The following is a 13,738-nucleotide window of genomic DNA, read 5'->3' on the forward strand; positions in this document are numbered from 1 at the left end:
CGTGTGAGGGATGAAGTTCTGTGTTTTTTGTTTTTTGTTTTTTGTTTTTTTGTTTTGTTTTGTTTTGTTTTTCTGAAGAAAGCGGGTGTTTAAGAAGGAAATGCAGAGTTGCCTTTGTTTGTCACTCGATGGTCTTGAGGTCTCTTCCAACGTAGACATTCTGTGATTCTGTGAAGTCACAAACGCCAAGGCGTCACACTGGCTGGCTCTGCAGCACAGATGCCAGGAGTGCTGCTTGGCATGGCGGCGGCGGCGCGGTGCCCCAGCCCCAGGCCCGTCCCAGCCCCAGCGCACGTCGCCCTCCGCTCCCCCATGGAGCCCCCCGCCGCCTCAGCAGCCCCGTGGCGGACGCCCCATGGCGGAGCCGCCCCCGAGGAGAAGGAGCCTGCAGCCCTCTGCCCGCACCGCACCGCACCAAGCGCCGCGCAACGGCTGCCACCGCCGCGGGGGCTCCTGGTGTGAGCGGCAAGCGGTGGCAAGGGGGGGGCTGCGCTTCCTGAGTCGAGCTGCTGGACACCGGCTTGCCTGGGCAATTGCCCATGTTGCTGAGGAGGCAACAGAGCCAAAGCCCTTGGGGCTGAAGATCCAGCACGGCTGGGGAGGCTTTGGCATTTCTGCACAATGCTGCTCAGTCCTGCTTGGGAGCCCAGCCTCAGGTGCAGAATGAAGCCAAGCAAGCTCGAGGGAAACTGTGTGCTGGTAAGTTGTCAGTTCTTGCTTTCTTTTTCATTCCTCACGCCTAAGAAAACCTAACTCTTTCAAGCACTTGTTTGATGGACTTGATTCTGGGTGTGCTCCTTAAGCTTGTTTGGCAGCTGTTGAACCCCGCTACACTTGCAGGAGACCTATGCTGGAGTTGATGCTTGCTGTGATCAAGCGGTGTTCTTTTGCTCTTCTTTGCTTTGGTGATGGCGGGTGAGGTTGCAAAGAGTTTTCAGGAGGATTCTTCTTTTCCTTTGCAGAATGCCAGACTGCGTATTAGAGCTGATCTTCATCTCTGCTCGGAAAAGCTTCACGGGCCAAAAGAGAATGGAGATGAGGAAGGCAATGGAGAATGATGAGGACTATTTGCAGTCAGCACGCGTAAGCTTTGTGAAAGAATCAGGTGCATTTCTGTAGTGGTAGAAAGCGTAGCTGGAAAGACTTCCTAAGGGCGTCAAGTCCAATTCCTTGTTCTCAGTTAGAGCAATCCCGTAGTTTAGACTCCTGATAAGGTATTTGTCTGTAGGCAGCTGCCAACTTGTCCAGCTAATCCAATTCAGCCTGGAAAACAAGCAAGCAAGCAAGCCAAAAGCACAGAAACCTGCAGTTTATGGAGTGCAACTGTCTCCTTTCCAATCTCATGGGTTTCACCAAGTTTTGGGTGACTCCAGGGCTGGCTTGCCAGGGGGACTTTCTTGAATTGCTGACAGATCAGCCAGAAGGGCAATACAAGGCCCTGGCTAAACACAATCTGTAGGCTGCTTCTAGATCAACAGTTTCCTTGGTTACTCCACAACCTCCACAATCTCCACTTGCTTCGAAGCTGTGAAGATTGCAAGTCCACTTTGTGTTTTTCAGCCACTCTGTGTCAAACGGTAAGAGTTTTCACTGGCTGTTAAAACAGAAAGGACAAAGAGCCCCTCCTCTGGGTCTTCAGAAGGCTCCTAAGATCCCCCAGACTGGCTAAGTAGCGACGCTCTAGTATAGCTGCATCTAGATGCAGTAGAGCTAGATGGTGGGAGAGAGGCTCTAGCATGGACGTGACACACTTTGACAGCATCTTTTCTCTGACAGCAACTTCTGCCTTGGCTCTTCCCATCAAGCCAGAGCAGTTTCTTGGCCTGCGCAACCTGCAGACTGACCTCTCGTGTGTATCCGTGCTGGACTGAGGGTAATGTTTGGAACACACGCTGATGCTGTATTCACTAGAACTTTGAGAAGAGAGAGCAAGAAGCTAACCTGCAGACGAGTTTTTTAGGTTTCTGTAGAGAGAGGGAGATATACATGCATACATATTTACTTCTGTCTTTACTTCTTTCAAGATAGCTTTTGTTCTCCAAAATGAATCCTCTGACTGTTACTAATGTATGGGACACACCTTGACACTCTAATGGCATAGAAATACTTTTCAGCTCATCCTTGCTATTGTTTCTGGATTGAAAAAAAAATTGTGAATATGATTACCTGCTTGGAATCTTTTTTTTTTCTTTTTAATATATACCTATTCTATTATGAAATCCTATAAAAAGGAGTGAACTCAAGAGGAAAAAAAAAAAAAAAAGAAAACAATTTTAATTCCACTTCTAAATTAGATATCTAATCCTGATAGATTCACTCCCTTCCAAACAGAGCTCAACAAATGAAACAGTAAAAAATGCACGTAATATTTCTTCTATCCCAAGATTTCATGGCACAATAGTTCTTTGCCTAACCCCGCAATAGCCCCATAGGCATTGCAATTGCTTACTTGTTCTTCTCCTTTGCTTGTGTTTAGTGTTTGCTTTTCTAATGTTACAACATTTACCTCCTTAGGTATCAAGAGAAGAAGGCATTTGCTTCAGAGGACAGTACTTTGATGCTTTCCAGGGCTAATGGCCAAAGTTCTCAAAGCACGTTTTTTTTTTTTTTTTTTTTTCCCATCAGTGATTTATACATTTGTCAATCTTTCCGTCTTCATTTACAACTCCAAATTTAGGTTTTAGGTGAACAAGAACCCTGAAACCAGCTGAAGCCATATCAGACATGAAGCCATATCAGACATAGTAAGGACATGTGTCTGTGAGGAAGTAATTCAGAGTGATTCTCTGGTGTCCTTTGGACAGCTTTCCTCTGGTCCTCTGCACTAAGCATCCCCAAGGGATATTTCAAAGCTCTCAGAATGATCTGTCATTCTCTCTTCCACTGGAGTCTCCATTTGAAAAGCGTGACTATTCCTTGCCCATGTGGAAAAGAAGTCCTCCTTGAGTTGTTTCTAAGCAAAACCTCTTTCTTGTGTTCTCTGGACAGAAACCACTTGGCTAGACAAACTCAATCGTTGCAAATGGAAGGAGTGGAACTGCTTCAGCACCGTGCTTCGTCTTCTAAGCAGAACTGTAATGTAGGTGGGGACGTAGCAAGAGGACATGGCCAAGCCAGGAAGTGATGCTTCTCCCTGTTCTCCATTGCAATTTGTGAAAGAAAGGAGAAGAGAGGAGAAGAAAAAAGGAGAAGACGGGAGGGAAGGGGAGGGAATGAAGAGAACGGGAGGGAGGGGAGGGAAGGGTAAAAACAAGAAGGGGAGGGGAGGGCAGGGGAGGGGAGGGGAGGGGAGGGGAGGGGAGGGAAGGGGAAGGAAGTGGAGGGGAGGAGAGGGAAGGGGAAGGAGGGAATATTGCCTTATTTGTTACCTTTTTACTGTCTTCGTGTAGAGCCGTGACAGGCAAAATAAACTATGTTGGTGAAAAGGACGTCTTTGTCTGGTGTGATTCCCGCTCCCCCAGTTTAAATTAATCAAGAATAATCTGCTCCTGATTGAGGTCTTCCCTTACTAGTGCAGTGCTAGGACCTACATGCTCAATGTGCTGAGGATGTGCAAGAGAAGAGTCTTAGAAAACAGTCAAGTTTGGTTCACGGTACTAGATTTAAAGGATGCTTTTTTGTGCCTTCCTGTGGCACCTGAAAGCCAGAAACTCTTTGCCTTTGGATGAGAAAATCCTCACAGAGAATGAAAAACTCAGCTCATCTGTCGTTTTTTAGTCACCTTCCCCCCCATCCACCCTCTTCCACCTCCTCCCCCCGAGCGGCGCAGGGGAACGGGGGAATGGGGGTTATGGTCAGGCTACAGCACTTCTTCTCTGCCGCTCCTTCTCGGTCACTCTCGTCCCCTGTGCTGTGGGGTCCCACCCACGGGATGCAGTCCTTGATGAACTGATCCGGCGTGGGCTTCCCACAGGCAGCAGCTCTTCCAGAACTGCTCCAGATGTGGGTCCGTACCACGGGCTCCATCCCTCAGGAGAAAACTGCTCCAACCTGGCTCCCCCACGGGCAGCAGCTCCTGCCAGGTCACCTGCTCCTGCATGGGCTCCTCTCCACGGGCTACAGGTCCGGCCCGGAATCTGCTCCGGCAGGGGTCTTCCACAGGCGGCAGCCTCCGTCGGTGCAGGGCCACCTGCTCCACCGTGGTCTCCTCCACGGGCTGCAGCGTGGAACCCTGCTCCACCGTGGTACTCCATGGGCTGCAGGGGGACATCCTGCTTCACCATGGTCCTCACCACAGGCCGCAGGGGACTTCTGCTCCGGCGCCTGGAGCACCTCTCCCCCTCCTTCTACACTGAGTTTGATGCTTGCAAGGCTGTTCCTCACTCCCTTCACTCTCCCAGCTGCTGTGTGGCGCAGCGTTTTTTTCCCTGTCTTAAATATGCTCTCACAGAGGCGCAAAACAACATCGCTTATTGGCTCAGCTCTGGAAGACAATGGGGCCCTTCCCAAACATGGGGCGGCTTCTAGATCTTTCTCACAGAAACCACCCTTATGGCCCCCTGCTACCAAAACTTTGCCATGTAAACCCACTACAGATGGTCTTGGTAAGTAGCAGCCATGGATGAACCACTTAATGCCCTTTAGTTCTTCTGGTCACGATCAAATCATGAGGTGCTTGTGATGTTCACACAGTTTGAGTGAATCTGAGATGGATTGTAATTAATTCAGTATCTATGGACATATCATTCAAAGACCTTTTAACATTGAAAAAGTAATTTATATTGTTTACTTGGTTTTATTTCACTAACTTCAAATATTTTTCAAAAATTGCACTGTGAAGTGCACTGTACCTGTGTAATTTAGGTTTTCTGAAAGAACATTCTGCTTCATTTCATTGGGTCAGAAACAATAACAAACTACATAATTTATTTCACTATATAGCTAGAAAAATACAGTTTCCAGAATCTTACCTGGTATTGATAATGACTGACCTCTGACTTCTCTTTTCTAAATACTTCGTACATTTTATATGAGCCATGCTTGATATTAAAATAGCATGACCTAGAAGTTTTTTGTTTCTCCACAAAAAAAAAAAAAAAAAGTCAAAATAATTGTTATGGTTGTTATGGTCTGGTTGTGAAATTAAGGGAACTGCTTATTTCACTTGAAGGTTTTGTTTGTTGGGGCTTAAAAAAAATTGCACTTTGGGAATATCGAAGCGTGTTGTTTGTTTCTGTAACATTACTGTAGAAAACAAACAAACAAACAAACCAAGCAAAACAGAGGATCAAATTCAGCATTTTCTAGGTAAGCTAGATGGGCAAGTACAGTATTTTCTTTGTACTAATTACTCATGTCTTTTTTTAGAAGATAGATAATTCTTTTGAATTCCCAATCTGCAAGGGCTACATGTATCCTTTGATTGACTTCTGTTGGTAATCAGTTGAGGATGAAAAGCAAACCTTTTTTGTAAGAGTACAGTACTCACTGAAAAGCATACACTTAATAGCTGCACAAACTTGAATGCAGAGAGCAGAATGTCCGCACTTAACTGAATCTAACTTTTATCCATAACTCTCTCCAACATATCAAAAAAGGCACTTTTGAAAGTAAGGTTAGTTTTATGTTAGTGGTGGACTACGAGTGGGCATATTTGAAAGTGTTGTTGTGGATTATTAGATGTACTTAGCAAAGGGATTTTTACTCTGCTGTCATCTGGGCAAGTAGTGTATAACATGTGTGGCTGTAGATATGAAAGGACTGCATTTTTCCTTGCTGCAAGCACAGAATAAATTTGTCCACATCATGAGGCGGCTGTTACAACATGATAAATGGGCCTATTGTCTTGTGGCACATTTACAATTTTTCTGAGTAGATTGCAAAATACTATATTCTAAACGGTTAGGTAAACCATACTTCATTATTCTATGTTGTTCATCTCAATTGTGAGATAAGAATCGTCATCTTTTTGTTGGATTATTTCTACTTGCACGGAAGTAACAAGTCTTGCTAATGTTAAGTTTAATATTAGTGTCTCTATTATTCACTCCATGTTTGTTGTCAAAGAGCAATAAACAAACAAGTAAATACAGTTTAAAATGTGCACTTATTTACTATTCTTTATGAGGTGAAAGAATTGCCAAAGGCATTTCTTCTTCGGATGATACTGTGTATTATCAAATACCTGTCACTACTCTACAACTAAGGATGAATTCCTCTTGAGGTCTGCATAAATGGAAATTCTGTTCTTCATGGATGAAAAATAAGCAAGAAGTAATGTAGGAAACATACAACTCAATTGGTAGGAGATGTCTGCTGATGCTCCGCAGGTTTCTGCAGCTGTGACACTACAGATTAGGTAGTCATTCAAACATTAGATTCTGTATGCCATATGTATCCATTTCCAGACATAAGTACAATGTCCTGTAGCACTACAGGAGGTAAATACATTGGGTACATTTGTGATCTTTGAGAACTGGATGAAGTGTTGACCATGAATAGGAGCTAACAATTCCAATACACAAACAGAACAATGTGAGAGAGAGGACAACAAGTCAATCATATGGGGAAGAGGGAAGAAGAAAAAAGAAAAAGAAAGAAAGAAAAACGGGGAAGAAAAAAAAGAACATCCCTCTCTCCCCCCCCCCCCCCCCAGCAAACTAACAAACAAAAACCACAGACCCACAGATAAAATACTGCATACGCAGCAAGGGAAGTCTCATGTTTGCTACCCTTGTTCTCATGGGGGACTTCAGCTTGCCAGGTGTCTGCTTGAAATACAGTGCAGGAAGGAGGAAATGGTCTGAGAGACTCCTGGGGTGTGTGGACACAGGTGGTGAGGGAAGCAGCAAGGGAAGGTGCCCCACTTGACCTGTTGTTTGCAATCAGGGAAGGACCTGTGGGTGACATGATGGTTGGAGGTCTCTTTGGGCACAGCCATCATGAAGCGATAGGCTTTTTTCATCTTTGGCGAAGTAAGGAAGGCAGTTTGCAGAACCGCTGCCGTGGATTTCCAGAGGGCAGACACTGGCCTGTTTAGAGACCTGGCTGACAGAGTCCTCGGGGAGGCAGTTCTAAAGGCAGGGCGCTCCAGGAAGGCTGAACTTTCTTCAAACAGGAGATCCTCGTTTGAATCAGAGAGTGGGAGTTCTATCCTGCACAGTGTTATTAGCAGGCAGCAGTGGGGGAACTCTGCTGCTCGGGCCCGCTGTGCTGACTGCGCGGGTTATTCCCCGCTGGGCTTCCAGCGAATCACCAAGCACAAGGGCAACGTGCGGTGCGCCACTTCAGCGAGCACGCTGCTTCCAAAACTAATTTTGACCATGGATAGCCCAGCAACCATTTCTGTTTGTTCACCACCTGCCCTGCCCTGCCCTGGGGAGAGGTGAATAAAAAGCTCCCGGCCGCGAGCAGCGCTCGGAGTTGCCCCGGGACGTGCCTCGGCTGGGCTGCCTCGGCTCGCTGCCGCCGGGCGTTGGGCGGCTCCTGGGGCAGGAGGTCGGCTGTGAGCTGGAAAACGCCGTCAGGCAGCAGCTGCGAGCTTAAGAAATGCCCTTTAAGCTTTGGGTTTTTTTTTAGGGGTGGGAGGGCTTCAAGGGGGGTTCGTGGGTCAGCCAGCAAACCGGTGGCTGTTACATTTTAACAGTGCACCTCAACTGTGCTTTTGTTTGTTTGTTTGTTTGTTTGTTTTTTTCCTGAAGTTCTTCCTCAAAAAAAAAAAAAAAAAAAAAGTTATTTTTTCTGGTGAATTCACTCACAACCTGTTCGCCCTCTAAACCGCCAGGATCGCTGCCTGCCATGTGCTCGCCGCTGCTGCGGGTTGAAGCGGGTTCCCGAGGCAGGGTGCGTGGGGCTGGGAAGCTGCTCCTGGAGCTCGGGGGCGAGCTGGTGGCTTGATCCTAAGTGATTTTAAGGATTTAGAGCGTTTTAAATAGAGTATCTTGATAGCCTTTGATCAGATGGCTTAAATAAACAAAGGTTATTAAAAGTGAGAAAGCTGATCCCGCTGGGTGGATCAAAGCTTCCTGTAAACGCGCTGATAAGGAATAAATAGTAGATGGGGCTTGCCGTGATAAAGTGTACAAACTGCCAAAATCAATACTGTCGTGTGCAGGCAGCGCCAAGGTTGGTCGGTGCCAGCAGAGGATGGACGTGCTCCTTCAGTTATTGTGTATCTTGGTGGTGTTTTAGGTTTAGCAGCGAGTGCTGGGATCAGTCAGTACTTTAGGTGTTAGCTGAGCACGTGTTTCGATGATAGATGGTGGCAAATAAGCATGTTAGTAATAGACACAAGGAGACAGCGTGTGGGAAGATGCTCTTTTCAAAGTTCTTGGAAATCTGTGGCTTTATTAGTTTAGTTGAAGATGGAAGTGGTTCTAGAGGAACTGAGATGTGTTTTTGGGCTATTCAGCATATTTTCCTTGAAACAGTAGATCACCGCATTTAAAGCTATGTGGTTATTCCACAAATGCTTGAAAGTCTGCTCCTAACGTCAGCCTAGAGTCCTAAATTGTGATGTGCTGCTCATTTCTTTGTGGTGTTTGAACATTTGCCAGTTAACTGTAAATTCATGCATGTATACTGATTTAAAGATCAAAGCCAAAATTTCTTTAAGTGGTATATTCTTTATTGCAGCGCTGGATGCACTAATATCAATAAAACAATAATTGGGTGACTCAATGTGTTCAAAATCCCAGTTACAGTTGGCGACCATCCAAAAAGTGTATCCCACCAGTTGTGACTTGTGTCTCGTTTTACTCTTTGCAAAACTCTGCTTATTTCCTTTGTATCATGATGGACAGTAATTAGAGTCTTCTCTCCATTTTCCTGAATGCCTTTTAAAATTCTAATCAGGTCTTGGTGTTTAACTAGTTGCTTCACTAGTGTGAGGTTCATCCCAATAGGTGTAGGTAGTAACTTATGATACATTGTGTTGTTAGACTTGATCAGCTGGTGGGATACCACTGGTGCCAAATATAGAATATCACACCCGACGATTCTAACAAAGTTACAAATACAGAAATTAGAATGATGTTTGCTATGGAGAGTTATGTTCTCTTTATCTACTTCTACAAAATCACAAACAGTTCTTAAACACACACACCCTTGACCAACATATACAAGCACATTCTTTTGGCTAGTATTTGGATGAATTTCAAAGTGACAGATACCTTGCTCCGTGTCAAAACATACATCCTGAGCCTCAATTGTATTGCTTTCACAAATAAATCCTCGTTGTTCCCCGGTAACACATGATTCTAGATTTACAGACTGCCATTTCCCATTCTCCATCCGTATAGTAAGCACGAAGGCAGTAGCCATGTTAATAATGGGCATAAGTACAATTTACCAGGGTCCACGAGGACTGGAACTTCTCAAAATCATTGGCATTGTCCCAGACTGCCTTTTGGACTTCAGCCGGAAAAATGCCTTTACTTCCTTCCCTAATGATCAAGGCAGCCGTTGCCTGCAACCATAACTGTGCTTGCATACAACTAAGAGCTCAGGATACATTATCTTGTGTCCACTCTTCTCCTAATTTTCACCATTCTGATGGTTTATATAAATAATTACCATTTGTTCGCCAGATGACCATAACTGATAACTTTCCATTAAAGTTCTTATCCTCTGTTGTTACAGCTTTAGTTCAAGGCCACCCACCATTCTCTATTATCACAGAGGCACCTTCTTGAATCACAATTACAACTATAAGCCATAAAAACAAAACAATTCGATGAACAAATTTTCTACCAACCATATTACCAAATACTCCCGACCATAATGTCCTCATCTTGATCGACTAAGCTTTAGTTTCAGTTCATTGTCACCTAGTGTTACTTTCCAGGGAGCTCCTGGAGCCTTCTTCACTCGGGAATAGTGGATCCAAGCGGCTTGTTCTCTAATCTTGATAGCAGTGTGAGTTGTCAGCAACACTTGATACAGTCCATTCCATTTTTCCTGTAGGGGTTGTCCTGAAAAAGTCTTTATACATATATTCCGCAGGCTTAAAGGGGTGGATTGGTTGATCCAACCCTCTAGCCCTGGTCCCTAACACAAATTTATGTACTTTATTTAATTGTTTTTGAAGTTCAGTTATATAAGTATATAAATATTCTGATCCCAGCTGCATTAGATCCTCTCCACTAAATATAAATTGATATGGCCTTCCATATAAAATTTCAAAGGGGCTCAAATTCTTCTTTACTCTAGGTTTAACTCTAATTCTAAGTAATGCTAAAGGGAGGGATTGAGGCCATGACAAATTAGCCTCTTGTCCGATTTTAGCTATTTGTTGTTTAATTAAATGGTTCATTTTTCTACCTGTCCACTTGCCTGCAGTCTATAAGGAGTATGCAGTTGCCAATCTATCTTTAGAATCTTACTTATCTGTTGTACCACTTGCACACAAAAATGTGAACCTCTCTCAGAAGACATTGCTACTGGAATCCCAAAGCATGGTATTATTTCATTTAACAAGACTTTAACCACTTCTCTTGCTTTGTTTGTTCGACAAGGAAAAGCTTCGGGCCATTCTGGAAACATGTCAGTCAGAACCAGTAAATAACAAAACCCCCCTTTTCTAGGGAGTTCTGAAAAAATCAATTTACCACTGTTGTCCCAGATAATTTCCTTTACCAATTATTCCAAATTTTATTCTATTCCTGGTATTGGGGTTATTACGTAAACAGATGCTACATTGTTAAGTTACTTGTTTTATTGTTGTGTATAAATTTCATCCCACTAATGTCTGACTCATGCTCTTATGCAATGTGTCAGCTCCCCGATGTGTTTTATTGTGTTCTGTAAAAACTATGGGCCATATCAAATTAGAGGGTATTATTACACAGTTATCTTTTAAATATACTCATCTATCTGGTTTCCTTTTACCTTTCAAATCTTCAATTAATTTTAAGTCTTCTTTTGTATAATTTGGCTTTTTGGTTCATGTATATAGTTTGGATTTTACCGTCTGGTATTAAAGACAATGCCTTCACCTCAGTTATTTCAGCTGCCTGTTTAGCCTCCTGATCTGCCAATCGATTTCCAATTTCAAAATCAGCGTTTCCCTTTTGGAGTCCTTGACAATGCATGATAGCTACCTTTTCTGATTGTTTTACAGCCTCTAACAATTTTAAAATTTCTTCAGCATGTTTTCTTTTTGTTTTCCCTGAGCAGTCAGTAATCCACGTTCTTTCCAAATCGCTCCATGAGCATGTATCATGCCGAATGCATATTTAGAGTCTGTCCAAATACTTATTTTCCTTCCTGCTGCTAGTTCCAGTGCTCGTGTAAGAGCAATTATCTCTGCTTTCTGGGTGGACGTCCCAGGGAGTAATGGTTTGGACTTGATTACCTGTTGAGTGGTTGTAATGGCGTACCCTGCCTTACGTTGTCCTTGTTTCACAAAGCTGCTCCCATCAGTATACCAAGATTCATCAGCATCTTCTAAAGGTTCTTCCTTAAGATCGGGTCGACTAGAATACACAGTCTCCATTGTTTCTATACAATCATGAGTTATAGGTTCATCCAGAGTTCCGCTAAGGAAAGAAGCTGGATTTACGACGTTAGTGACCACAATTTCCACATCATCTTGTTCTACTAATATTGCTTGATATTTTAAAATCTCTGTGGTGAAAGCCAATGGTTTCCTTTTTGTTCCAAAACTGTTGAGACCGTATGGGAGACTAACACTGTCATTTTCTGTCCCATTGTAAACTTCCGAGCTTCTTGTATATTGATAACAACAGCTGCAACAGCTCGAAGGCATCCGGGCCATCCTTTACTTACTTCATCTAATTGTTTAGAGAAGTAAGCTACTGCTCGTTTATAGGGACCCAATCTTTGTGCTAGTACTCCCAAAGCTATCCCTTGTCTCTCATGAGAAAACAACCAGAAGGGTTTCAAAAGATCCGGTAATCCCAAAGCTGGAGCTTGCAGCAATTCTCGTTTAAGTTGTTTCAAGGCGTTTTGTGCTTCTCCAGTCCAGACTAACTTTGACTGATTACTCTTTATCAATTCATATAGAGGCTTTACCATTAGTCCATAATTATAAATCCAAAGGCGACACCAACCTGTCATTCCTAAAAAGGTTCGTAGCTCCTTTACCGTTTGGGGTTCTGGAGTCCGGCAAATGACTTCCTTACGTTCAGTTCCTAGTTCTCGCTGACCTCCCGAAATTCCAAATCCCAAGTAGGTCACGTGTTGTTGAACCAGCTGGACTTTCTGTTGAGAGACTCGTTATCCATTTAAACCCAGAAAATTAAGGAGACTTATAGTCCATTGAATACAACTCTCTTTAGTCTCGGTAGCTATTAAGAGATCATCTACGTATTGTAACAAAGCCCCTTCAGTGTCCGGAGGTATCCAAGTTTCAAGTTCCTTTGCTAATTGGTTTCCAAAAATAGTGGGGCTATTCTTGAATCCTTGTGGTAGCACTGTCCACGTTAACTGTGTCTTTCTGCCTGAGTCAGGGTTTTCCCATTCAAAGGCAAATAGGTTTTGGCTTTCAGTGGCTAAAGGTAGGCAGAAGAAGGCGTCTTTTAAATCCAGTACGGTAAACCAGACTTGACTATTCCTTAATTTAGTCAGCAAAGTATAAGGGTTTGCCACTACTGGATGTATATCCTCAGTGATCTTATTTATGGCCCTCAGATCCTGAACTAGCCTATATCTTTTTCCATCTGCCTTTTTAATTGGCAATATGGGTGTATTGTATTCTGATTCACATTCAATCAATAATCCATACTGTATAAATCTATCAATTATCTCTTTAATTCCTTTCCTATCTTCTATCCTCAAAGGATATTGCTTAACCTTAATGGGTTTCTCTCCTGGCTTTAATTTAATAATTATTGGGGTCACATTTTTAGCTCTTCCAGAGACTTCAGTGGCCCAAACTCCTGGATATACTTGATTTATGATCTCTAAGGGTATTTCACTTTTAGGGTCGGTTTGTATTAGTGCCAGGCTTAACACATTTATTAGTTGTTCTTCTCCTATCCTTAATTCCATTTTCCTTTTTTCGAAGATAATTTCTGCTTCTAGTTGTTCTAACAGATCTCAACCTAATAGAGATTTTGGAGATCCAGGTAGATATAAAAACCTATGTATCCCCATTTGTTTCCTGTTATAAATGAGGTCTGAATTTTGTAATATTTATGAAACAAATATTTCTAAAGGTATATAAAAGTCAAGTAAACAGCGCTGGGTGTGCAGGGAGTCTACGCTCCACCAACACGCACACACAAACATCAAACGTTCTAAATACATGTATACAGAACATTGCTTTACATAATAACCCGAGTATGCCTGTTATAAATGGCTCAGGATTCAAATTAGGATTAAATAAAAAAATAGGATTTATTAAAAGAATATAAAGGAATAGAGGTAAGCAAACAGCGCTGGCTGCACCGGGAGTCTCCGCTCCACCAAGACGCACACCAGTTACATCAAGCAGCTGATTTTTATGCTCCTAGACTAATACATATTCATTACTACTTCTAAAAAAATAGATTATTATAATTAGCTTCCGGGGTCCAGTTCCTCCTACTGGAGCATGCGCATCAGTCTCCTCTGGGGGTCTCTAGGGGTCTTTCATGCTGAAGGCTCGTAGTCTTCCTCTCACCCTTTGTACTTACTCGGCACTATTCCAAGTTTATGGAACACTCTCTGTACACTCTCCACAGGTCTTGTCTCCCAACCGTCCTTCAGCTTCTTTTCTCTTCCTCTTAATCTCTTGGCCCCCCTGGCCAGATACCAAGGATCTCATAACAGTCACCAGCAGTCACCAGTTATTATC

This window comes from Anas platyrhynchos, chromosome 4, assembly GCF_047663525.1.
Source record: "Anas platyrhynchos isolate ZD024472 breed Pekin duck chromosome 4, IASCAAS_PekinDuck_T2T, whole genome shotgun sequence".
NCBI classification, from domain to species: Eukaryota; Metazoa; Chordata; class Aves; order Anseriformes; family Anatidae; genus Anas; species Anas platyrhynchos.